This window comes from Canis lupus, chromosome 26, assembly GCF_011100685.1.
Source record: "Canis lupus familiaris isolate Mischka breed German Shepherd chromosome 26, alternate assembly UU_Cfam_GSD_1.0, whole genome shotgun sequence".
NCBI lineage: Eukaryota > Metazoa > Chordata > Mammalia > Carnivora > Canidae > Canis > Canis lupus.
The window spans coordinates 19,605,431-19,629,549 of NC_049247.1; the positions used below are offsets into that span (position 1 = coordinate 19,605,431).

Genomic DNA, 24,119 nt, shown 5'->3' on the forward strand with positions numbered 1-24,119 from the left:
CCCTACCTGGTGCAGGTGGCAGTTAGAGAACTAAACCTGGCTTTCCTGTTCTCTCTGGAATGAGTGCAGGGTCTAGAGCTCCCAAGGAGTGACGGTGAGTGGCCACGGTCTAATCAGACCAGAAGAACCGTGGTGAGCCTAATCCCATATACCAGCACCCATGCCTAGGAATCCCAAGAACTCATGGGTGCTTGGCACGGCCCCCATTGGGTCCTCGAATCTGGGCAGCGGTTAAGGCCACCTGTCCACAGTCTATCTCCAAGAGCTGTATCTGGGGACCCTGGGGACCAAATTCACAACATGCTGGGGCCATGTCTCACCTGTCCTCACCTACTCTATGGAGCTAAAAGAACTGTTCTCATCCTTCACGCAAGACACACAAGGTCTGCTGGGGCCTCTGGTTTCCCAGGCTTTCCCTCCCCACCTGGTTTTCTGCTGGCCCCACTTGGCCAACGCTGACCCACCCCATGTCCCTGACCCTCAGAGTTCTGCTTGTTCTAAGAGCCACCATGGACAGTTGCTTTGGATAGCTTTATTGAGCTATAATTGCTGTAATTGACTTACACATATTTAAAGTGTACAATTCAAGGAGTTTTGACATGTATATTCCCAAGGAACCACCACCCCAAGTAAAATCACAAACACATCCATCACCCCCGAGAGCTCCCTCCTGTCCTCTCCTGTCCCTCCCTCCCTCCCTGCCCTGAAGCAACTACTCTTCTGATCTTGGTCACTATCAATTAGTTTACATTTTCTAGGATTTTATTTTATTTTAATTAATTAAAAATATTTATTTATTTGAGAGAGAGTGCAAGCATGAGTTGGTGAGAGGAGCAGAGGGAGAAGGAGAAGCAGACCCTCTGCTGAGCAGGGAGCCTGATTCAGGGCTTCATCCTAGGACTCCAGATCATGAGCTGGGCCAAAGGCAGTTGCTTAATCGACTGAGCCACCCAGGAGCCCCTAGGATTTTATATAAAAGGAATCACATACTGGGAGCACCCTCCTCCTCATCTGAGTCTCTCGCGTTTTGCATTAATTATTTTGAGATTCATCCATGCTGTAGCGGATGTGGATAGCTCATCCCTTCTTATTGCTGATGTGCCCATTTGTGTATCTGTTCACCTGTTAGTAGACATTTGGGCTGATTCTAGTTTGAGGCTCTAATGCACAAAGCTGCTGTGAACATTCGTGCACAAGTCTCTGTATGGACGCGTGCCTTCATTTCTCTTGGGTAAGTACCTAGAGGTGGAATGGCTGGATCCCATGCCATGTGTCTGTTACACTTTTTAAGAAACTGTTTAAGAAACAGTTTTCCGAAGTAGTCACGCCATTTTGCTTCAAACTCCCTGAGAATTTTGGATGCCCCCCACTCTCACCAATGTTTGGTGCACCACCGTCACTGGATCAGTGAGGATGCTTTTGAGGATGCCGAAAGTAACAAGAGACCTCACAAAGATGGGCCAAACAATAAGGACACATGTCTCTTCACATAGTTTACATTATGGTCAAGGAGGATGTAGTGCAAGGTGCAGCAAATGTAGAGCTAAGAATGAGTTTAAAATTTTTTTAAAAGATTTTATTTATTTATTCATAAGAGACGCAGAGAGAGAGGCAGAGACACAGGCAGAGGGAGAGGCAGGCTCCCTGCAAGGAGCCCAATGGGGGACCCGATCCCAGGACCCCGGGAACATACCCTGGGTCAAAGGCAGATGCTTAACTGCTGAGCCACCCAGGAGTCCCAAGTTTTAAATTTTTAATTTTACAATTTCAAGTTTATAATCTTAAATTTTTAAAAGATTGGGAAAAAAAAGTTGCAAAAAATTCTCCTCTGTCCCCGCGCCCCCTGCCAAAATGTAACAGAGACCATGTGTGGCCTCCAAAATCTAGAATATTTGCTATGTGGCCCTTTCCCACATTCTAGATTAGTGGATCAAACAGGTTCTTTCTACCTTCCTACTCTCTCCTCAGCATCTCATCCCCTCATGGACCCAGCATGGCTGCCATGGCTCCAGCCATCCAAAGGAGAGGTGACAACATCCAGCCAACAAAGAGGGGGTGCATTGGGAAGAAGACTGCTCCCTGTGATCCAGCCAGCCAGCTTCCCCCTATGTCCCGTTGGCTAGGGTTTGGGAAATGAGCAGCCATTCATTCAATGAGCAAGCCTTCAGGGCTTGGCCAGGAAGGAAGAATGCTGTTCACGGCTATATTTTTCTGGCTCCATTCTTTGATTAGCTTTCTGGTGCCCAGTTGTCTTGAGTGAGTTGAGCTGGGTACACACTGTGTGCCCTTGGCCTCAGTTTCTTCCTCTGAGATTTGGGGAGAGTGGTGCCTCCTTTGAGGGATGGCGAGGGCTGAATGAGGGTGTGTGTAAAGCATCTCATGAGTGGTAGGTACTCAGTAAGTGTCTTCCTGCCGTGGAGCTGACGCCATCTCCTCCCCTCACCTCCCTGTCCCCCTGCTTCGTGGGAGGCCCAGGCTGGAGGACAGTGTGGCATAGTAGCCACACAGCGCCCTTGCTGTGTGAGCCTGGCCAAAGACCTTGCCTTCTCTGAGCCTTACTGCCCTTGTCTGTAAAATAGGAACAAGATGGTCCCGCCTCCTTACAAGGTGATGCTGAGGAGTCCATGAACTATCTGATTCAAAGCGCTCAGCTTGTGCTTGCGGTGTGGTTGGGGCACGATAAGCTGAGGCTGCAATGCTGAGCTCCTTACTCTGTCCTGGCCTCAGGATGGGCCCTGGAGATTCAGGATGGAATAGACACAGCCCTGACCTTCACAGTGTCTGCAGCCGGTGGGCAGAGGATGTGGAAATTGGCCCTTCTAGTATGGCACCTAAGAGAATGCAGTGATGGGGGTAGCCCAGGAGTTGGGGAGCCCAGAGGAGGTGCTGAACTGAGTGCAGAGGATGGCAGGAGAGGCTTCCTGGAGGTGGGGACATCATTGCGATGTCTTTAAAGATGGGTAGGAATTGGCCAGAAAGGAGGAGAGGAAGGGATGAGATTACAGTAGAAATACAGTAGAAATTCTTCCTTCCTCTCCCTGCTTCACTTCATCCATCCATCCATCCATCCATCCATCCATCCATCCTTCCATCCATCCATCCATCCATCTATCCATCCATCCAACACTGGGCACCTCCAGGGTGCTAGCTGCAGGGGCAATAGCAGAGAGAATAAGATAAGACATCCAGGGTTTCCGTTCTCAAGAGCCTTCCTTAGAGAGATAGTAAGAAATGATCAGGAGAATGCCAGGGGGTGGTAGGTGTTAACACAGAAGAGAAAGGACAGTGATAGAGAGGGTCGGCTGTGGGCAGCCCCTTTGTGTTGGGAGGTCAGGGGCATAGTCTCTGAGGAGCTAAGACTCAGGAACTAGAAGCATCCTGGTAAGAGGAGTGGCCAGGACGTAACCAGGAGCTGGGGGGTCTCCCCTTGATTGCCCTAGTGAGACGGGGCTCTGGAAGCCTTTGAGTCAGGGCTAGCCCGAGGTCCAGGACTCAGAGGCTGCTAGGACATGCCTTGTGCCCACTCCTATGGGGTGACGTACCTCTATCAGGCTGCCCAGGCAACCCGGCTGCCCCTCCGCCCTGCCTCCTTGCCTGGCACAGCGTTGCTCCTGGAACAGCGTGGGTGGCACAGCGTGCGTGCGGAGACGCAGGGCACTGGAGAATGGACCTCCAGCGGGGTCGGGAGGAAGCCGCTCCCGTGTGGAGGCAAGCAGGGATGCTACTCACAGCACCTCTACGATGGGAGGAGGGCTGATGAGGGCCAGGGGGCTGGCAAACTGAGGGGTGGCAGTGATGGGGGCTGGCGTGGGAGGACAGCGGCACAGGCCCCCGAGCGCCCACTGAGCCACAGCTTCGGAGAGGGCAGCTTGGAGCACAGGCTTCCAAGCCAGACTTTGGCACTGAATTGCTGTGCAGCCTTCGGCCTCTGTTCACTCTGTCTTGGGGTCCTCTCTAAGATGGGAGCGGTGGTTGTACTCCCAAGAGGTGGGAAGAACACACATCGTGTACCTTCAGCATCCCCGGGGAAACAGGGGGCTGTTGTATCCCATTTTAAAGACAAAGAAGGATGCGCTCAGAGAAGGCAAGCCACTTGCCCAGTGTCACTCAGTGAGGAGTCCGTCTTGGGAGCCCCGCCCTCCACTGTGTCTGTGGGGATGACATAGATGCGTAGGGCCTGGCACACCGTCCGTGCTTAGGGAGTACCAGCCACGTCCGCGCAGTGTGTGAGCAGATGTTGATTTGGCCTCTGGGAGGCCATTCTTCTTCATAAGTTTGTTTTCAAAACGTGAGCTCCCCAGCCACGGGCATCCCCTGTGGGACCCTGACGCCTTCCCGCTACCTTGGCTGGGGGCCTACTTGGTGTGCACCACTTGCACTTTACAGGGAGGGCAGGTGTCATGATTCTGTTTGTGAGATGTGGCCGCTCAGGCAAGAGATGGCCACATGGTATTTGAACCCAGATCTGCTGGTCTCTCAAGGCCAGGTCAGGTTGCCTTTGAGAGGGGGTGGCCCGGAGTTTTGAGCTGGACTAACCCATGATCTTCTAGTATAGTCTTCTTGGGGAATCAAGACCCAGAGAGGAGGGGATCCCTGCCTGAAGACTCGCAGCAACTGAGGGCAGACCTGGTGGGCCTCAAGCCTGGGTCTGCTGGCCCAGGGCATGCTCCGAGCAGGTGGGATGCAAGAAGCCCTTGGAGGCCACCGGGTGTTGCTGGTCCCTGGAGCTGAGGATGCAGCTGGGCTCTTGTTGGAGCTGAGGGCAGGACGGGGTACCTGAGGCCATCTTGGGGAACCTTGTGCTCATCACCATCAGGCTTTCCTTGGAGTTTGTGGCTGACCCAGGCCTGAGGAAGTGCAGCAGAGAGCAAGGAGGAAGAACACAGGGTAGGGCCTTTCCTCCCCTGACCATGTTTCATGCACCCCACAAGCCTGCCTCAATCTGACACACACAGGGGTGCTCCCCAGGGTGGGGCTGCCGGGTGGAGAAGAGCCCAGGCTGCGGGCTTAGCCAGACCCAGGTCTGAGTCACGGCTCTCCACGCACCAGCCGTGTGACATGGGCTAGTGACTTTGTCTTTTGGAGTCTGTGTCCCCTGGTCCATACGGTGATCTTTACAGCCCTCCTGATATCGGCCAAGGCAGTGACAGGGTGCACAGTAGGCCCCTGGCTAATGAGAACTACTGTGATTTGTTATTATACTTGCTGCAGCCTCCAAATAAAAGCTCACAGTTTGGAGATACATTTCTTAGGGGACAGGCCTCATGTATCCCCCCTCCCAGCTCTAATTTGTTGTCCCCCAAGAACATCTTGGCTCTCTTTTGCTAACAGATCCCAAAATGTGGAAATTCAGCTGCTATGGTGGAAAGAAATGTATCGTCCAACCCCAGGCGAGGCAACCAGACAAAGACCAGAGCCAGGCACTCCCTTCTTTGCTGGATGCCCGAGGAGAGGGTGGCTGCAGGTCAGGGGCCCCATGGGCAGCCCGGCCCGGTGAATTAGGCCCTGGTTTACATTTTAGAGGAGGCCAGGGCATGCAGCTTTATTAGATGCCCGCTCTTGGCAGAGGGGCTGTAATTACAGACTGGCCTTGCTGCGCCAGGCAGGGCTGCACAGTGCACCCTCTGGCGTGGAGAGCGCTACTTTCCACTTGAGCTCAGAGTGGGGCCTGATGAGGAAAGGTGATGAGACCCCGGCTGTTTCTAGAAAGATCTCCTTTCCAGGTGATTTTTTTTTCCTCCCCTTCCAAGTTTAATTAAGGGCATCTTAGGTAATTAAAATGGCTATTTGACTAAGAATGTGGTGAATGAACACAGGAAATAGTCTCGGGCCTGGTTTATAAATAATCTGGGGTTGACTTGGAAGATCAAGCCATTTCTGGGTTTGTTGTTTTTTGTGTTTTTTTTTTTTTTTCATATCAGAATTCTTTTCCCTGTTGCCTTGGAAACAAGCCTAGTGAGGGGGATGCTAGGAGTTGTATGACTTGGGTTCAAACCTCAGTGGTTCCTTCATTTCACACGGTAGACCTGTCTCATACCTGCTGAGCAATGCATGCTACGAATCAAGGGTGCATGTGTCATGTTCCCCTGCCCATGGGCTCAGAGGGGAGACTGATGGGTAAATCGGGTTCCAGTGCAGCATGTTAATGATGTGGGCTGGGGGTGGGGGGTAAGATGGCCAGGTGGGACCCCAAAGGTGGCTTCCTATGAAGATGACAAAATCAAGGAAGGCTTCTTGGAGGAGGGTGTACCTAAGCTGAGCAAGTGAGGAATGGATAGAATGGTGTCCTAGACAGTGGGAACAGAATCTGCAAAGAGCTGAATGAGGGATGACATGGTGTAGCCCAGGACGGCAGTTTGTCCAATTTGGCTGGGATAGAGAGAAGGCTGGGTCCTGCCGAAATCCAAGACTCTGGGTCTCCTCTGGGAAATCAGAGGGTACCTGCCACAGATTTACTGTGGGGTCTGAGACACAGCCCTCCACCTTGGCCTGTTTCTGGGGTGAGATGAAAAGGTTGGCCTGCATCTGTCTCTGCTGGCCATTCCAGTTCCAACCCTCTATGAGCCCCTGCTTCACCTGGATGATGGGATGATGTCAACTCTAATAGAATAAATACCCCCCCTTGTGGCTGCCATTGTCTTCTCTGCTCTGGGCAAGGATGATCTCAGTTTGTTGCCACAGCCTTTGGAATGGGCAGGCTTTATGACCTTCTCTTTGCCATAAGGAAGCCATGACTCTGAGCTGAAGGAGCTCAGCCTTGGAGGGAGACCCCGAGCCATCGGCTGCCTCTCTGACAGCGTTGCTTCATCTGAAGGCGAGACAGAACAGATTTTAAACTGGGTCCTCGGGTCACCCCTTCCCACACGTGGTCCCGGGAATTATTCTGCAAACCGGTTGGTGAGAAAGGAAACTGGTTGATATACAAGCAGACCAGTCCTTCTGCACATGTTTCTTGACCCCAGGAGGTGAGGCGACAACCCAGAGAAGCATGTGGCATAGTCACCACCCTCATGCCACGGGGCTGGGGGAAGAATTGGACATTTTAAGGGGTCCTAGAGGTATGGGTAGAGACTATCTTCCATGCTAGGGAGGGCTTTAGAATCAGACATGCCTGGGTTCAGGTTCCAGAGCCCCACTTGCCAGTTCAGTGATCTTGAGCAAGTCCCTTCAGCTCTTTAAATCTCACTGTCCTTCTTTGCAAAATGGGAACAATTAATATCACTACACACCCTATAAGGTAGTTGTGGGAGTTACATGAGATGTGTGGGTAACTCGTTCCCGGCACATAGCAAATCCTCAACTAATGGTTGCTGCAATTTCTGCTGCATCACTGCCCACAGCAGTGTGACGTTAGCGTACTCCTAGGCCAGGTATGTGCCGTGTTTGGGGAAGCAGGCTGTGAAGAGGGCCATGTAAGCAAGACTTCCTAGGGCTGCTATGGAAAAGGCAGAAGTTGCTGAAGCTGGTCTGGAGGTGGGTGGAGATCGAAGGATAGAGAAGACAGCTTTAGGCAGGGCTACAGCAAGTGCAAGAGCAAGACTGAATATGGTCACACTCCCTGGCCTTTGCATATGTGGGTCTGCATTTCGCCCTTCTAGGTAGACTCCTATTCATCCTTCAGAACCCCACGTAGATACCCCTCTTCCAATTGTAGATCCTTGTATATGATCATTTTCTCTTTGCTCTTGTTTTCTCAACACTCCACTTTCTGGGTTTGGTCTGGGAGCCCTCTAATAGTCCCACAGCATGTTACTCACTTGGCCATCACAGCGCTTGGTACTTGTGTTGCAATTGTTCATTTCTTTTCTGGCCTTTTCTTCTACCTGAGAAATTCTCCAGAGTGTGCATGTTTGTATCAGATTCTTGGGAGAAAATGGAGCTTTAACTCTGAGGAGGTCCATTGGAATACCCTCCCACTCCCTTAATGACTGAGAAGAGGAAGCTACCCTGAGCTCCCCAGGGACTATCAGTCCTCGTCTGGGCCCCCACAGAGCTCACACACAATGTCACAATGTCACAGGGAGTGTTTGTTGAATGAATGAGTGACTGACATTCTCATTCTGGGATCTGCACGTGCTTGTCTGGAACTGGTGATCTCTGGGTCCCACCTCACACTGTGAATCAAAGTCCCATTCATTTTCTGGATCTTAGCAGCATCTGCAGCATTTTGGGGATTACTTATGTAAGGAGATGGCTTTCTTTCCTTTTTGATGCCCAGCAATGTCCCAGGAGTTTCCTGGAGAGAATAGAAGAGTTTGCAGAAAGAGCCCTCTGGGGGGAAAGTGCTTGTGCTGTCCTAGTTTTCAGGGAGCGACGCTTTTTATAGTCACACTTTCAGACCACACTGTACCTAAAGGGAGTGAAGAGGGAGCAGGCAGGCAATCTGGCTGTTCAGCTCACTTCCTTACCACCCTTCCCTTCTGGAAGGAGGTAGAACTGTGGAGTCCTGCCTGCTACTTGCTTTCCTCTGTTTGTCTGGATGCCTATCCTTCATCTAGACTGATTGGACATCCTCTACTTAGTCAAAGGTGTGAGGCTGGGGGTAGCAAAGTCCACCACTTAATAGCCGTGTGCCCTTGGGCTGGTCACTGAACTTCCTGTGCTTCAGTTTTTCCATCTATACAATGGTGGTAACAGTCATGGTACAAACTATATCATTGCTGGGGGGAGCAGATGATGTAATGCAATGAGGTAACACAATGCCCAGCACACAGGAAGTGGTACCAGCGGGGTCAACAGCAGTGATGAGTTTCATGACTTCATCTCTGAAAATCAGAGAGGTTAAGTAACTTACTCAGCGTCACACAGCTGATAAGAGCTAGAGGCAGGTCCCCAGTTCACTGTGATACTGTATTGTTTTAGCAAATCCAGGGCTGGGACCTGTAGTGTAAAATTTATGCCTATAGTGCAAAATTTAAAGAGGCACCCCCAAAAAATCAGTAATCAAGGTAAATAATGTTTTAATATGGGGTTTTTAAAAAGATTTTTTATTTATTTTTTTGAGAGAGAGAGAGAGAGAGAAAGCAGGGAAAGAGCAGAGGGAGAGAGAGAAGCAGACTTCACACAGAGTGCAGAGCGCAGCTCAGGGCTTGATCCCACTACCCCAAGATCATGACCTAAGCCAAAATCAAGAGTTGTATGTGTAACCGACTGAACCATCCGAGCACCTCCTGCTGTGTGAAAAATTTTATTTATTCATGAGAGACATAGAGAGGCAGAGACATAGACAGAGGAAGAAGCAGGCTCCCTATGGGGAGCCTGATGCGGAACTTGATCTCAGGACCCCAGGATCACGCCCTGAGCCAAAGGCAGATGCTCAACCACTGAGCCACCCAGGAGCCCCATGTGGTATTTTTAAAAAGTAAAAATTAACGTAAAAATCTATGATGAGCAAACCATTAACATTACAAATAAAGACAGGATCAGTATTACTGAATTTTTTCCTTTCTTGCCCTCACATCAGTGTGGCTCAGCATAGCACTGAACAAAGTCCCTTTTTGGGCTCCTACTTAGACTCCTACTAATTTTTCACAAATATAAGCCTCAAATATGACTGTGATAAAAATCCTTGTAGCACAATGTTCTTATAGATCCTTCTCGTTCCCAAAGACAGGTTTCTGGGCATAGAATTGGATCGTGAACTACAGGGTCAGAAGGCAGGCACATCCTCCTACCCGAATCTTTTTATCATAATTTTCAAACATTCAGAAAAATTTTACAAGGGATTCACACATAATCACCAGCTACATTCTATAATTGCTGACATTTTGCTAAATTTACTTTATAAAAATCTATCCATCCATCCATTCCTTAGTACATCTTTGTTTTTTATTTTTTGCTCCATATCAAAGTAAGTTATAGACATCAGCATGTTTCTGCATGTAGGTCACTACCTGGCAGGTCATTGTTTTTAAGACTTTGATCTTGGGCATTAAGTTCCCTTCAGAATTATATACCAATTTCCATTTCCGTCCACTGTGGGTAAAAGTGTCCTGTTCATCACAACCTCGGCAGCACTGGGTATTCTCATTTTTAGGTGATTTGTGTACTGCTTTGATTTAGCATTATTGCCTCCTGAAGTTTCCCAGATCCCCCACCTCTGTGTCCAGATGGTCTGTTAAAAAGCTGTGTCCCTTCCCAACTCTTTATGTATTTCTGGTGTGGCTTTCCTGGAGTGAGGTAGGGAGGGCTCAACTGTTTCTCATGTCTGCCCCCACCCTTGGAGTTCTTCATCTGCTGGGTGAGGGAGCAGAGCCATGAAGTGGCCTGCCTGCTGCAGGAGGCTGGCCATGGTCAATCCACGTGAGGAAATGGATGAACTTTGGGGACCAGAAGTCTTGGGACCCTGGAGAGTCCAGTGGGTGGTGGGCGGGGCCACAGACACGCATGGAGGTAGAATCTGGTGCCCAATGCATGTTTCCTCGTCTCCATGATGGGATAATGCTTCCTAATGTATAGGACCTGCAGGCTGCTGCAAAAACCCCTCATCAGCCTCTCCTTTCCCCTCTCATTCTGCACCAAACCTTGGTTTCCTGATGAGCCAGACACTGCCCTGCCTCTGGGCATTTGTATCTACTGTGATTTCTGTGAGACAGGAATTTGGGAGCAGTGGAGTGGGGTGGCTCCGGCTCAGGGACCTTCACTAAAGCGTAGTCAAAGGCTGCAGCCCTCTGACGGTTTACAGGGAATGTGGAATCTACTTCCAAAGTGGTTTGCTCGCATTGCTGGCAAGTTGGTGCGGGCTGTAGGTGGGGGTTTTGCATCCCCTCCACGTGGTTCTCTCCATATGACTGCTTGTGCATCCTCACAACACGGTGGCTGGCTGCCGCTGGCACCTTCTAAGAAAGCAAAGTGGAAACGGTGATACTTTTTATGACCTAGCTTTGAAAATCACACCATGTCATACCTGCCTTATTTTCTTGGACCCTGAGACCCAACTCTGAGGGGACCAGAGCACGGTGCGAATAGCAGGGACAAGGAGGATTGGGGCCATCTTGGTGCTCCTACCACACTGAATGACCTTGGCAGGTGATTTTACCTTTCTGAGCCTCAGCTTCCTCCTCCGTCAGATGGGTTTACACGAATATTCATGAGTTGACTCCCATGAACACTTATAATGGCGTTGGGGACTCAGCTTTGCTCTCAGTGAATATTAGCCACCGTCATAGCTGCCTGCCGGACTGTGAGCCCTCAGTGGCAGGGCCCCATTCTTAGTCTCTGTACCCAAAGCCTGGCCCATAGTAGGCACTCTCTGAATGTTGAAGTGAATGAGTGAATGAGTGAACGAATGAATGAACAGCCACAAGGACTGGAAATCTATAGTAGAAAGAGATCTGGGTCAGCCGCATTGTCAGAAATGCCTTCCTGGAAAACCTTCTCAAGCAAGGCCTTTTGATCAGCAACTAGGGAGCAAATATTTGTTCAAAACTGAGGTAACGTGGGTGAGGGAAGGCATTTGGGATGCAGTCAGGCCTATCACGGTTTCAGTCTTGGACTCAGCTTTTGAACAATAAATATTTACTGAACTCCAGCTCTGGGCCAGGTGCCCTGTCAGACCCAGAAAACGGCCTCCATCCATGCCCGGGTGGTATCTTTGCTGTGTGACCCGAGGCAAGTGAATCTAGATCTCTGAACCTGCATTTCCTCAGCGGTAGAACAGGGGCGTGGATCCCTGCTGGGGGGAGAAGGCCCCTTCAACAAGTGTGCCTCCCCTCTGCTGCCCAGCTGCTGCTGACCCTGCCCGACAAGTACCCCATCCTGTCTCAGAGGCTGCTGTCTCGCCTGTCCCCCCAACCCCCGCCCTGTGCCGAATAGTCTAGCTCCACAAGGGTTAAAACCCAGGAGCTCATGTGACCCAGCATAAACCATGAATCATTCCCATTGCTCCCTGTGCCCAGCCCCCCGCCCAGGATGGGGCAGATGCTGTGCCCCGGGGTTGCCATGGCAACCCCGCCCGCACTCAAGTACGGCCCAGCCCGTTCCTTCCTTGGGGGACCTCGGGGCTGTTCACCTGGCTGGGTGTTGATTTCCAGGGAGGGAGGGAGAGAGAGAGAGAAAGAGACAGACAGACAAGCTGAGAGACAAACAAGTGGTAATTGAGACATGGGGAGGGAACCGAAAACCTGATGGAGAAACAGGCCACCAGAGGGAGACAGACTGACAGCCGAGATGCCGAGGAGGTCCCGAGATGCTGCTTGTCACCCTAGAGGCAGTTTCCCAACTGTCCCAACCTTCCCAGGGCTCCCAGATCCCCGACGGGCGCGCACGCACGTGCAGCCCGCGGTGAGGGCACCGGGCGGGTAGGCTGTTGGCACGTGAAGTCGCCGTCAGCCCCGAGGGACCGGTGAGCGAGTTGGGACTTGGGGGAGAAAAAAATGGGGGCGGACGTCAGCTCCCTGGGCGGCCGCCTCTCCGAGGCCCCTCCTGCATTCCTGGGCAGCAAAGCCCCTCGCTAAGACGGGGACTGATGTCATCCTGGGCTGCCGAGCCAGGGGACCCGGGGGCCCTGGTGGCTGCCTCCGGAAGTGAGCTAGCTGCCTGCCGGCCGACAGGTTTAGAATCTCTGTCCCCAGGAGGGAAACCCTGCATGGCATGGGTCAGGTGAGCCGGGTCCGGCTGGGGGCAGCGGCAGGTAGCAGCCTGCCCTCCGGGTCCTTCCCGTGTGCGCCCGGGCGGGGCCGCCTACCTGAGGGACGGTGAGCACCGCACCGGGGTGCCCAGGGCCACCGCCTCTTCCTCCCCCACCTCGCTGGAACTGTCACACCCTGGAGTGAGTGCTGCTAGATTTCCCCAAGGCTCCCGGTCACAGCCGATGCAGCCTGCGAGCGCCGCCAGGGCTGGAGCTGGGACCGCCCAGCGTGTTGACTTTACAACTCGGGTGGGTGGACTTCCAGCCCGACCCTGACCTGCCTCCGGATCCTCAGCGAGACCCGCAGGTGCGGCCGGCCGCCAGCTCCGCGATGGTTCTTTACTCCTGCTTTGGCTGAAGAGGGCTGCTTTCTCTCCAAGCAAGCCCAGAACTTGCAGAAGCAGAAAGTAGAAAGAGGGAGAAGACCCTGGCGCTGCAATTGCTTTGTCCCTCGCTCACGTCCTTCCTCCCCTCCTCCGGCCCCATGGATTACCTGGGAGACAAACTCACAGTGGCCCAAACCCACATGACCCAGTGGATGGGCACTGTGAGGAGATCCTTCCAGGAGGCCCTCAACTTAGTGACCACCACAGTGGGCCACGAGCGGACAAGTGGGGAGCCCGCCAGCCGGACCCCCTTCAAGCGCACCTCCTCCTTCCGACACCTCGCCTCCCGGAGTCGGGAATCTTTCCGCCGCTTCTCTGCCCGCAGCCAACAGAGATTTTCTTCCCTAAGGAAAAGGCAGACGGACTCGGAGCCACCAGACCTTGTAAGCTTATTGCGTTTTTTTTTTTTTTTAATATTAAAAGCAACAGTAAAAACTCCTCCCCTTTAATGCTGCCCCGTAGCGGGGGCGGGGGGGGGCTCCCCCATAGATCCAACCAGGGAAGTTGCCTCTTCCAGAATCATTGTCAATCAAGCTGGCCGTTTCCTGATCCCTGTGCCTGGGAAAGAGGCATCGGTGGTGGTGATTCCCCTGATGGTGGAGTTACTGTATCTCCCGAAGCGGTCAGGAAGTATATTCCACGTCTGTGAGGATGGGGCCGGCACGTAAGCCCGGCTTGCCAGGCCAGTTGATTTATCTGGAAATGCTGACACTCTGGCCCCAGACACAAATGCTTGTGCTCCCCTATTTTTAGAGAGGATTAGTTGGCACCTGCTTCATCTCCTCGGACCCTCCCAGGATGGCCAAGTGTCCATGTCATCTGCACGTTGAGTTGTGGCTTTTGTTATCTTGTCAGTCAAGCGAAATTGCAAAGTTGTCTCTGGTTATCCAAGGAGACCCAAGGTGGTGGGTGAGTTCGCCTGCTGGCCTGTGAACCTGGAGCTTGGTGTGGGTCCTGGGGCTCTGTTGTCTCTCACTTGGGCAAGCTCGATGAGATTTAGGAGACCGGGGTGGAATTAATATTTAGTCTAATAATTAAAAATTCAGCTTGCATCCTGCTAGGGGATGGTATTGAATCCATCTCAAGGAACTCACTGATGATTTAGAGAGGTGGGACTGGGCCCAGAGAGGGAAAGACACCTTCCTGGGGAAGCACAGTGAGTGAATGGCAAAACCAGGGCCAGGATCCCAGGCTTTGAGCCACCCCTTCCTCCAGGCTCTTTCCAGCTAAGCTCCTCCTTTTTTGTCTCCAGGCCTCCCCGATAACTTCAGGGAAGCCCACCTCATTGACCAGGATTGAACTCAAAGAGAGGGCTTGGTGCTTTCACATAGGAGCCTCCCCCCACTGACAGTGTCAGGCCAGCTCCTTCTCTGGGTCCAGGATGGTGATACGCACTGATAGTCATTGTGGGACGCAGCATTGAGGGACAGAGCCATGGGGTACACCAGGCTCGAGCCGGCCCTCTGCATTCTTGCAGTCACTGGAAGCTCACAGCTGCCCTGACAGGTGCAGGGCCTCAGCATCCCCGGAGTGGTGTGTGACTCTCCCAGGGTCACACAGCAAGCAGACCAGTCAGATGCAAACACACAGGGTCTCAGTAATGTGACATGTTCTCTGGAGGGTCTGTGCTGCTTTATAGCCTGGAAAAATCAGTGGGGCCTGAATTTATAAGACAGTTCCTCCAACCCAACCTCCGGAAGGGGTTTGTTGGGCCAGGGAGAGAAAGCTTCTGATTCATTCTTTCTGTCTCTGTCTCTATATCTGTCTCTGTCTCTGTGCATGTCTCTCGCCTCTTTATCTCTGTCTCTATGAGCATCTCTCTCTCGTCCCCTCTGTCAGTGCAGTTAAGGGCATGGGGTTTGGTAACGTTCAGCTCTCTGGCCCTCAGCTGGCCCTGGGCACTGGCTCCCATCCGCCAAGCCTTGTCGCCCTGTGTAATGTGTCAGCCGCCGTGTGGCCTGCCTCCCCAGCGTGGTGAAGGAATGAATGACGTTAGACTGTGCAGGGGCCTTGCCTCCTCTGCTCACTATCGCGTCACAGCGCCTGTAGCAGCATAAGTGTGCGCTGAATAAGTCTGGGCTTCAGGTTCCTGCCCACTTAGCATTTGGCATCTACTGAGCAGTGAGCACCAGCTGGCATCAATCAGGGTTGAGGGCTTGAATCAGACTCTGCTATGTCCTGGTTGAGGGATTTTTGACCCGTGATGAGGCCTCAGTTGCCTCTTCTGTGAAATGGGGTGAGCCAAGGCATCGTGTGGAGGTTGAAACAGGCGCCGGGAGCAGTGCTGGCTACAGAGTATGCGTGCACTTGTACAAATGCCTTCTCCCTGGGACTCCTGGGTGGCTCAGTGGTTGAGCATCTGCCTTTGGCTCGGGTTGTGATCCCGGGTCCTGGGATCGAGTCCCGCATCAGGCTCGATCAGAGCTTCTCCCTCTGCCTGTGTCTCTGCCTCTCTGTGTGTCTCTCATGAATAAATAAATAAAATCTTTAAAAAAATGCCTTCTCCCTGTTGGATATCATGATGTTCTGACTCGGCGGGATAAAGGAAGTCTCAGCTTCCTCATCTGCAGAATGGGGATTATGGTCACTGCACGTTTCCATTCCCCATTATTCTTTGTATACGGGCACAGACATGCCTGGAAATGTGGGACACGTGCAGCCGTGCCTAGCGTGTGGTACGTGTGCCTTCAAAGTCTGCCGTTGCAACAACCAGACCTTTTCTCTCCGGCCGTTTCTTCAGAGATCCCCAGTGAACTGGAAAATCTGCACACGCCCTTTTTACTTGGGGGCCTCACTTAAATATTTGTTTTATAGGAGGAAACTGTGTAAAGCCACAGTTACTTAAGAGTTTGGGGACCAGGGGCGCATCCGTTACGGGGGTGGGGAGGGGAGCGGGATTTGGTCTTTATAACTTGAACTTGTACGTGATTTATCTAAAAAAGTCCGTTCTGTTCCAAGTCCTGCCTCAGGCTCGTATTTACTCAGAGTACTAAAGAAGAATCTACCAGAGGCATAAAGTAACCCTCAAAGGCGTGCCCTGAAATGTTTTCTAAAGCCAACCACGAAATAATTTGCTAATGGCTTGCCTCTCCGTCCAAGGAATAAAAGGGGGAAAGAGGGAAAAACAAATGCATTGTCTCTGAGCGACAAAGGCAGGAAGAGGCACGTTTGTGCTGCAGCCCAGTGAGCCTGAGAACGAAGCCCAGCAGACTAGATGGACTCCAAGTAGAGTCCAGGCAGAAAATTCCAGAACCCAGGAACAATGGCAGTGCCGCAGAGACGGAGACTGGAATAAAAGCGGGAAGTGGTGGGTGTCCAGGGTCATGGACTGCTACCCAGAGGGCCCAGGAATGGGACAGGCTTGAGATCAGGTCTCAGGTCCTCCATGTGCTAGCCAAGTGACCTGGGCACATTAAATCACCTCTTTTAGCTTCCGCGTCCTCATCTGTAAAATGGGCTTTCACCTGGAATGTGTCTGGTGAACCCTGGCACCTCTTAAGCACCTGGCAGACAGGCGTGCATCTCAGGTCACTCTGGGCGCTGGGGTGGGACACACTCTGGGGATCTAAGTTCCACCTGCCCAGCCGGTCAGAGTGGCCGCCTTAGGAAAGAGAATAAGAGTCTGCCCGGCCTTCCGTGAGCATTTCCCATGTGCCAGGTGCTGCACTAAACGCAAGGTGTGTTATTACTTGTGTATGTTCATTCCCTTGTGTTTCGGTCCATGTGCATTGATCGAGCGTGTCCCAGGGTGCTGGCGCTGGGGAGGTGGCTGTGAAGAGGCAGGCACAACTCCTGCCTCCTTAAAGGTACTTTCCAGGGGGCAGAAAGTAAAACACGTCAGCACATGACTACATAATCCATGTGCTGGAAGCGAGGAAACGATCTTGAGATAACAGAGACCTGTCCGTAACATCAAACTACTGCCATTTATCGGAGTTTCTCAATCTCGCCACCACGGGTGTCTTGGGCCAGATCATTCTTTGGCGGGCACGACGCTGGTGTCCCATGTATTGTAGGATCCTCCCTGGCCTGACCCCAGGAGGTGCCAGCAGCACTCTCCCAGTCAGGACAACCCAGCGGACACTGCCCAGTGTCCCCTGTGGGCAAAACTACCCCCCTTCCCCAGTTGAGAACTGGTCAGTATATAATTTGGTTTGGGTAGGACTGTCACCGTCCCTGGAGTATGTCCCCCATCACCAGAGGCAGGGGGAGAAGGGCAAGGATCTGACATCCATCATGCACCTGCTACTTGCCAGAAACTCGTGTCCCTGAGGGAAATGGTGGGATAACCCCGTATTTCATGGATGAGAAATCCGAAGCACAGAGAGGTCAAGTCACTGGCCTGGGGTCACACAGCTGGAGTAGGCGGGTGAGGCTGGGACTCCAGTGCTGCAACGTGGGTCTGCCTTGAGGGGCCCTCAGCTGTGCCCTGCCCTGGGGATCCATGGTGTGAGCACTGGTGTCTGGCTGCATGTTCAGTCCTCCAGCCAGAGGCTGAGTGGGAGTATTTGGTTCTGTGTCAATTATGGAGTGAAGTGGATGCTTAAAATATTCAACAGGGCCCTGCATGCATCTCCCCACTCTACACACACACACACACACACACACACACACACAGACGCACACCCTTTTTTAGCAAGTGGCAGAGATTTTGAAAGGAAAGGGATGTTCGTGGCTCTCGTCTTCAGAAGCTCCGATTTCATCAGTGTTTCCTTTGTATTAGTGTCTTCAGGCTGTTGAAATAAGTGACCACAAACCTGGTGGCTATAAACAGTGGGAATCCTCTCGCAAAGTCCTGGAGGCCAGAAGCCCCCAGTCCAGGTGGGATCAAGCCACACCTCCTGCCTAGGCTCGGTGGGAGGACCCCTCCTGCCTCTCACAGCTTCTCGGGGCTCCAAGCATTCCTCGGCCTGTGGCTGTGTCACTCCAATCCCTGCCTCTGTCTTCACGTGACCTTTTCCTCTATTATAAGGACACCTGTCATTGACTTTAGGGTCCCCCAAATAATCCAGGGGCTCATCTTGATATCTTTAACTTAATTATATCTGGAAAGATCTTTTTTTCCAAGCAAAGTCACATTCTGTTCTGTGTGCTCCACTAGAAGGCAAGGCCTGTGAGGGGCTGGGGTCTTGAGCTGGCCTGGTTCACCTTGGTATAGGAGCTGATGTTGTGTCTGCTTTCCTGAAATCCTCTCCTTTATTTTTGTGTTCACCTTGCAGCACCATCGCCATAATGGAGATAGGTAAACTGAGGCCGGCTACACACCTTCTGGGAGTAGACACCAGGAGTCCTGCCCAGGGAGGTCTGGGGTTCTTTCCAGGACCCCAGGGCCTTTGCCCTCCTGGTGCCCTCTGCCTGGAGCACTCCTCTGGCTTTCTTCACCTCTGCAGCTACCACTTACTGAGCACCTACTGTGTGCCAGATACAGGTTGTTATTAGACTGGCCTTTAGGGAAGTAGGGTCCAGTTGCCGTGACCCCTTCCTCCATCTCCCACTGCCAATGCCAATGCCAAGTGCTGCCTGCCAGGGCATGTCAAGAACCCTGTCAGGTGCCCTGCTCTCAGGCTGCCCCTTAGGGCATGCAGCTGGTGGGTTAGACCTCACTGCAGCCCCAGAGGCCAGCGCGAAGTGGCCTGGCCGCTTTCTCTTGGGCTGGCCGCACCCAGTCTCAGGGCTCCTTTTCACCCTCCAGGCAATAGAATGATGTCACCCTGAGAACAATGGCCCCTTCATGGATCCATCTGGGTCCAAAGGCTGGGCCCAGACCTGGGGCCTCTGGGAGAGACCTGGAGAGATACGCAGGACAGGACAAAGGGCTTGGCTGCTCCACGAGGCTCTGCCTGTGTGAAGTCATGTTGATCTCCGCTACCCTCCCCCCAACTAAGAAAGTGGGGTGTGCTCATCTCCTATTTGGAAAGTACAGAAAAACTGAGTGAAAACAAAATCCACCCATTATTCTAACATCAGTGAGAACCACTTTTGGCATTCAAATGCATTTCCTTCCTGTCTTTTTTCTTCTCTCCCTCAAACCAAATTGCCAACCTTCCTTGTCTTTCTGACCTTTCAAAAATGTAGCAGTTTTATTTATCTTTAGGAAAAAACAAAAAGAAAACGTTGTCATGGCCATGCAGCATGCTGATTTATTAACCCCTCTGGTTGGACTCGTGGGTCGTTTCCCATTTTTGGCTATCAGGAGTGACTGCAGAGGTGGGTCTGGTTTGCACTCAGTTGTCCAGATTTCTGAGCCATCCCTGAGGTTGAAACACGCCCCTTTCTGTCTCTGTGCCCCGGGGGCCCCCTCTGTGACTCTCCCTTTCTTTCTCTTTAAGCATTTTCAAATATCAGATGTTTTGTTCAGACAAACACCCCTCACTTCCTCATCAGGAAGTCAAACATTTCAGGAAGGAAATCTGGATTGATACGTATCACAGGGAATGTTACATTTTGGGGTTTCATGAAGAATGGTGACTTTAGCAAGGAGTCAAAAAGATAAGTCCTCAGGAGGGCACCTGGGTGGCTCAGTTGGTTAAGTATCTGCCTTCAGCTCAGGTCATGATCCTGAGGTCCTGGGATCAAGCCCCACATCAGGCTCCCTCCTCATTGGGGAGCCTGCTTCTCCCTCTCCCTCTGCCTGCCACTCTGCCTGCTTGTGCTCTCTCAATCTCATTCTCTGTCAAATAAATAAATAAAATCCTTTTGAAAAAAGATAATTTCTTAGGAGAGGAAGTGACATCTGGAGTTAGTTATAGTGGTTGGCTGGTAGATGCTTTACACCTGGGTCTTTGTTGTGGGGAAAGCCCTGATTTGGAGCATCTGCCTATCCCCATGGTGTAAATACTCCCACCACGGCCAGTTGCAAGCTACCAACTAGCCGTCAGCACACACAGAGCTGGGAAAGGATGTTCAGTGCACCATGCCAGGCTTGCACTATGTAGACTCCATATATACATCAGTGACCTCCGGGCCATAGGTGATAGTAAAAGGTGGTAATTAGGGAATGATAAGATTTTAACATCTGTTACTCTTGCTTTTGATGGGATTTGTTCCATTGTGTGTTCATTTAATTAATTTTTAAAAAGATTTTTAAATTTATTTACTTGAGAAAGAGCCAGAATGAAAGAGGGGCAGAGGGAAAGGGAGAAGCAGGCCCCCTGCTGAGCCGGGAGTCTGATGTGGGACTCGATCCTGAGACCTTGGGATCACAACCTGAGCTGAAGGGAGATGCTTCACCACCTGAGTGACCCAGGGCCCCCTAATTGTGCGTTTATTTAATTTAATGGCTCTGTTAACCAGCCAGCTCACAACTGACTCCTGAACATTTCGTGGTTGTCTCTGGGCAGCCAGGGCAGGCTAGCTCCAGCACGCAGCTGTTGGTTTGAATCCTGGCTTTGCCTCTCAGTTGCTAAGAGACTTGGGGCAGCCTACTTCATTTCTATGCCTTGCCTTCTGTCTGATGGGGACAATGATATTGCTTCACTCCATGGCCATGGTGGAGGTTATACTGAGGTGATGCCACATGGGATACAGCTCGGTGCTTGGCGCTTAGGAGGATCTCAGTAGATGAGATCGTCATCATCATCATCATTGTTATTTGATTAATGCTTAATAGTTGGCAAGACACATTCAAACACACAGAGGTAGCCTCAGAGTGGCCCCCATGGATTGTTGCCTCCTGATGGTGATGACCATGGTGAAGTTGCCTCGCCCGCCAGACTGGCTGGGCTTTCATGACTGATACAATCTAGCCAAAGTCACAGCGTCACTTCTGAAGTCAAGTTGCAAAGACCCTGCAGCTGCCACCTTGTGTAATCTTTCCCTTTCCTGGAGCATGCGCTCCGAGACAAGCCAGCTGCCATGCCTTGAGGATGCTTGGGCAGCCCTGTAGTGAGGCCCATGTGGCAAGGAGGTTCCATCAACCACATCTGTGAGCTTGGAAGTGGATCCTTTAGCTTGCGGGTTGAGGCTGCATCTCTAGCCAACAGCTCAAATCCAACCTCATGAGACACCATGAGACAGGACCACTCAGCTCAGCCCCTCTTAGATCCCTGACTTCTAGATACCAAGAGATAGCAAATGGTTGTCATTTCAGGCCACTATATTTTGGGGCTATTTGTTATGCAGTGATAGATAATGAATACCAGTTTCTTCTCTTTTATACCAAGAGATAGCAAATGGTCATCATTTCAGGCCACTACATTTTGGGGCTATTTGTTATGCAGTGATAGATAATGAATACCAGTTTTTTCTCTTTTATACCTACCACAAGCAACAGTCTGAGAGTGGCTAGGGAGTATTACTTACTCCTTCTTCTTACAGATGAGTAAATTGAAGTAGGAAGAACTCAAGTGACCTAAGGTCTGTAATAGGAAAGCTTTTGGGTTCCCTCTGGAGGCTTTTCTTGCATCTGTGGTTCTTGCTCGTAATACAGGCTGCTCAGCCAGCCTGGGTTTAGGGTCCCAGAGGCTTTTTGAGCAATTCACCCTTTTAGGAGTTGGCGTAAATCTCCTGGCATGGGATGGAATCCATTTCTTGGATCCTAAGTGCTCATCACCCACATTTAACTCATCAAACATTCATCATAAAGTCTGAGCCATACCCAGCAGTGAACTCTACACCGATTTGGGAGCATGGTATGCAAGAGTGGCTTCTCTCCAGCATCAGTTTCTAGGCCAGGGGAGTACTTCAGATCACTCCACTCTATAGAAAGGAGGATCCTAAAACATAAGTTACTGCCAGGAGTTAAACATTGCAACGTTTGTGAACAATTTTTACTTCTGGCTTTTAAACATAGATTTGCTGTCTTTGGCTACTTTTTCCTGATTGAGGAAAAAAAAAAAGGTGCAGGTAGAATTAGGTCAATCCAGTTAAGAGCTTTGCTCTCCCTTCAGGCAGATCTGAGCTTGAGTTTGAATCCCAGCTTTGCCACTAACTAGCTATGGGACCTCAGACAGGTGATTTTACTTCTGTGAGCCTCTGTTTCCTTGCAAAGCACATAGCACAGCGCCCATTACCTAGAAAGAGTGTGATAAATATTAGCTACTGTTATACTCCATATAATCTTGATATATTAGTCAGGTTAGGGCATGTTATGCTGCGGTAATGAACAGCCAACTCTCAGCAGTGCAGCGCAAAATGTTTATTTCTTGTGCACCCAAAGTTCACTGCTGGTCTAGCAGCTCTGTACAGTTGCTACCTCTCCAGGCTGGTAGGGTCTTGTAGCAAAGCCATCTGGGAAAATGTGACGTCCGTGTAATAGCATTGTAGGAAAAAAGCTCGAGCATCACTCCAAGGTAGAGACTATTGTCCCATTTCACAGGTGGGGAAATTAAGGCTTTTACAGAGTAACATCTTGAGCACTTCCTACATGCCAGCCACTGAACAAAGCCACTGTCTTATCACACCCCCGCGGCACCCCCATGTAGCGGGTGTTATCTTTGTCAGCCCTGTTTTACAGATGATAAAACTGAGGCTCAGGGAGAGGATGAGACTTGCCTAAGGTCACCCAGTTTACAACCTGGACTCCAGCCCAGGTCTGCTGATGCCTCATTTCTTGTCCCTCCCAATCAAGACAATGGATAGAGGGACCTGGTGTGCCTTTCCTGAGACACCATGATGTAAACCAGGGTTTCACATCACGACCACATTGATCCTTGGGGCTGGCTCATTCTTTGTGGTGGGAGCTGTCCTGTGAATTGTGGGACGTTGCGCAGCATCCTCCGCCTCTGACCAGTGCTCCAGACTTTACCAAATGTCCGTTGGGGGCAAATTTGCCCACAATTGCAAACCACTGATGTATGAATAGTGAGAGTCCAACATGGGAACCAAGAGATGTGACTTGAAGTCTCTGCGAGGCCTAAATAACCAGGTGGCCTTAGCCAACAGACTGTGAGAGAAGTCAAGACATTGGTAGGACTTTGGAATTGCCTGACTTTTAGGTAAAATAACCTTTGACTCCCGATGTAATTTTGAGCCAGTCTTTCATCTCTGATAAGGCATTTTTTCTTTGGCTACAAAATGGAGCAAGTCATGTTTATTGACAAAGGTGTTATGAGGATGACAGGACGTGCTTGTTGGGTCCCCTGCATAGTACTCCGCACACAGTCAGTGCTTTATTGTCGTGCTAGCTGTGACCTGCCATGGGAGTTGAGGTGTGCTGGGGCATATCCCCCAGCATTTGAAGATACTTTTCACAGTCTCTTGAATTCCCAGTCCTGTGTTGTCAGGCTCTGCATCAAATATTTGCTTTCTGCCAAAGCCAGAAATTATCCAGCAGCCCACATTCCTGTCACTCAGCAGCCTGATTTCTAGAAATGGCCCCTCCCTAGGCACACCTATAATTTAACATCTATAATTCCTCAGTTAGAGGCTGGAAGTCTGTTCTTTCTTCTTGGTAATTGTCTTCTGCTCTAGGGAAGGGGATGGATAGATGTGGGGCTGTGTTGAGGCAGCTGCCTGCCTCCCCCACCCTCTGCAGACATCTTGGCAAGAAGTACCCAGAAGTTTCTAGAACCTCTGGTGCTAAGTTTAAAGAGTGTACCAAGGTAGCTGCTGTGGTGGATGATGGGAAAACAGAGTTTCATTGTCCATAAAGGTTTTTATATGAGCCCTGGAAGCAGTGTAAACAGATCACCAAGGGACAGGACTTTGGCATAAAGTACCTGTTCTGAGAGCTGCTCCTGAACTTTGATTGTCAGAACATCTAGATCATTCCATCCCACACTTTTCATGTTAGGGAAACCATGGTACAGAGAAGGAAAGAGACCTACAGAAAGTCACATAGCAAGTCAGTGACAGATCCAGACTTGGAACTTGGGTTTCTGAATTCAAAGTTGGGGTATTTAGGTGCCATGTGGTTCTCAACCTTGATATCCATCAGAGCTGAGGGACAAACATTTACTAAGCTCCTGCTATTTGCACAACTCTGTGTGAGGCATTAAAGATCAAGAGACAGTTCCCACCTTAGGGAAGTTTTCAGAAAGTAGATTAAAGTACATATCCAAACTGTGCAGCCTTGAGCCAAACTTCTCCATAGCATCCACTGCGGGCCTCAGTTTCCCTATATGTGGATGGAGGTTTTTGTGTGGCCTTTTAAAGGCCGTCCTAGT

The 24,119-nt window shown here is 51.0% G+C and overlaps 1 protein-coding gene and 1 long non-coding RNA gene across 3 annotated transcripts in view; one reads left to right on the top strand and one right to left on the bottom strand.

Moving 5' to 3' along the window:
• KIAA1671 (uncharacterized protein KIAA1671 homolog) overlaps positions 1-24,119 on the top strand; it is a 201,934-nt gene that overhangs the window by 118,805 nt on the left and 59,010 nt on the right.
• Positions 9,650-14,345, bottom strand: LOC119866196. 2 transcript variants are annotated; one of them, XR_005379324.1, is made up of 2 exons: positions 13,122-14,345; positions 9,650-10,838 (listed from the first exon to the last, which is right to left on the bottom strand). It is a non-coding gene; the product is annotated as an uncharacterized LOC119866196 (long non-coding RNA). The 2 variants fall into 2 exon arrangements; XR_005379325.1 differs by having other exon boundaries at positions 12,686-14,345.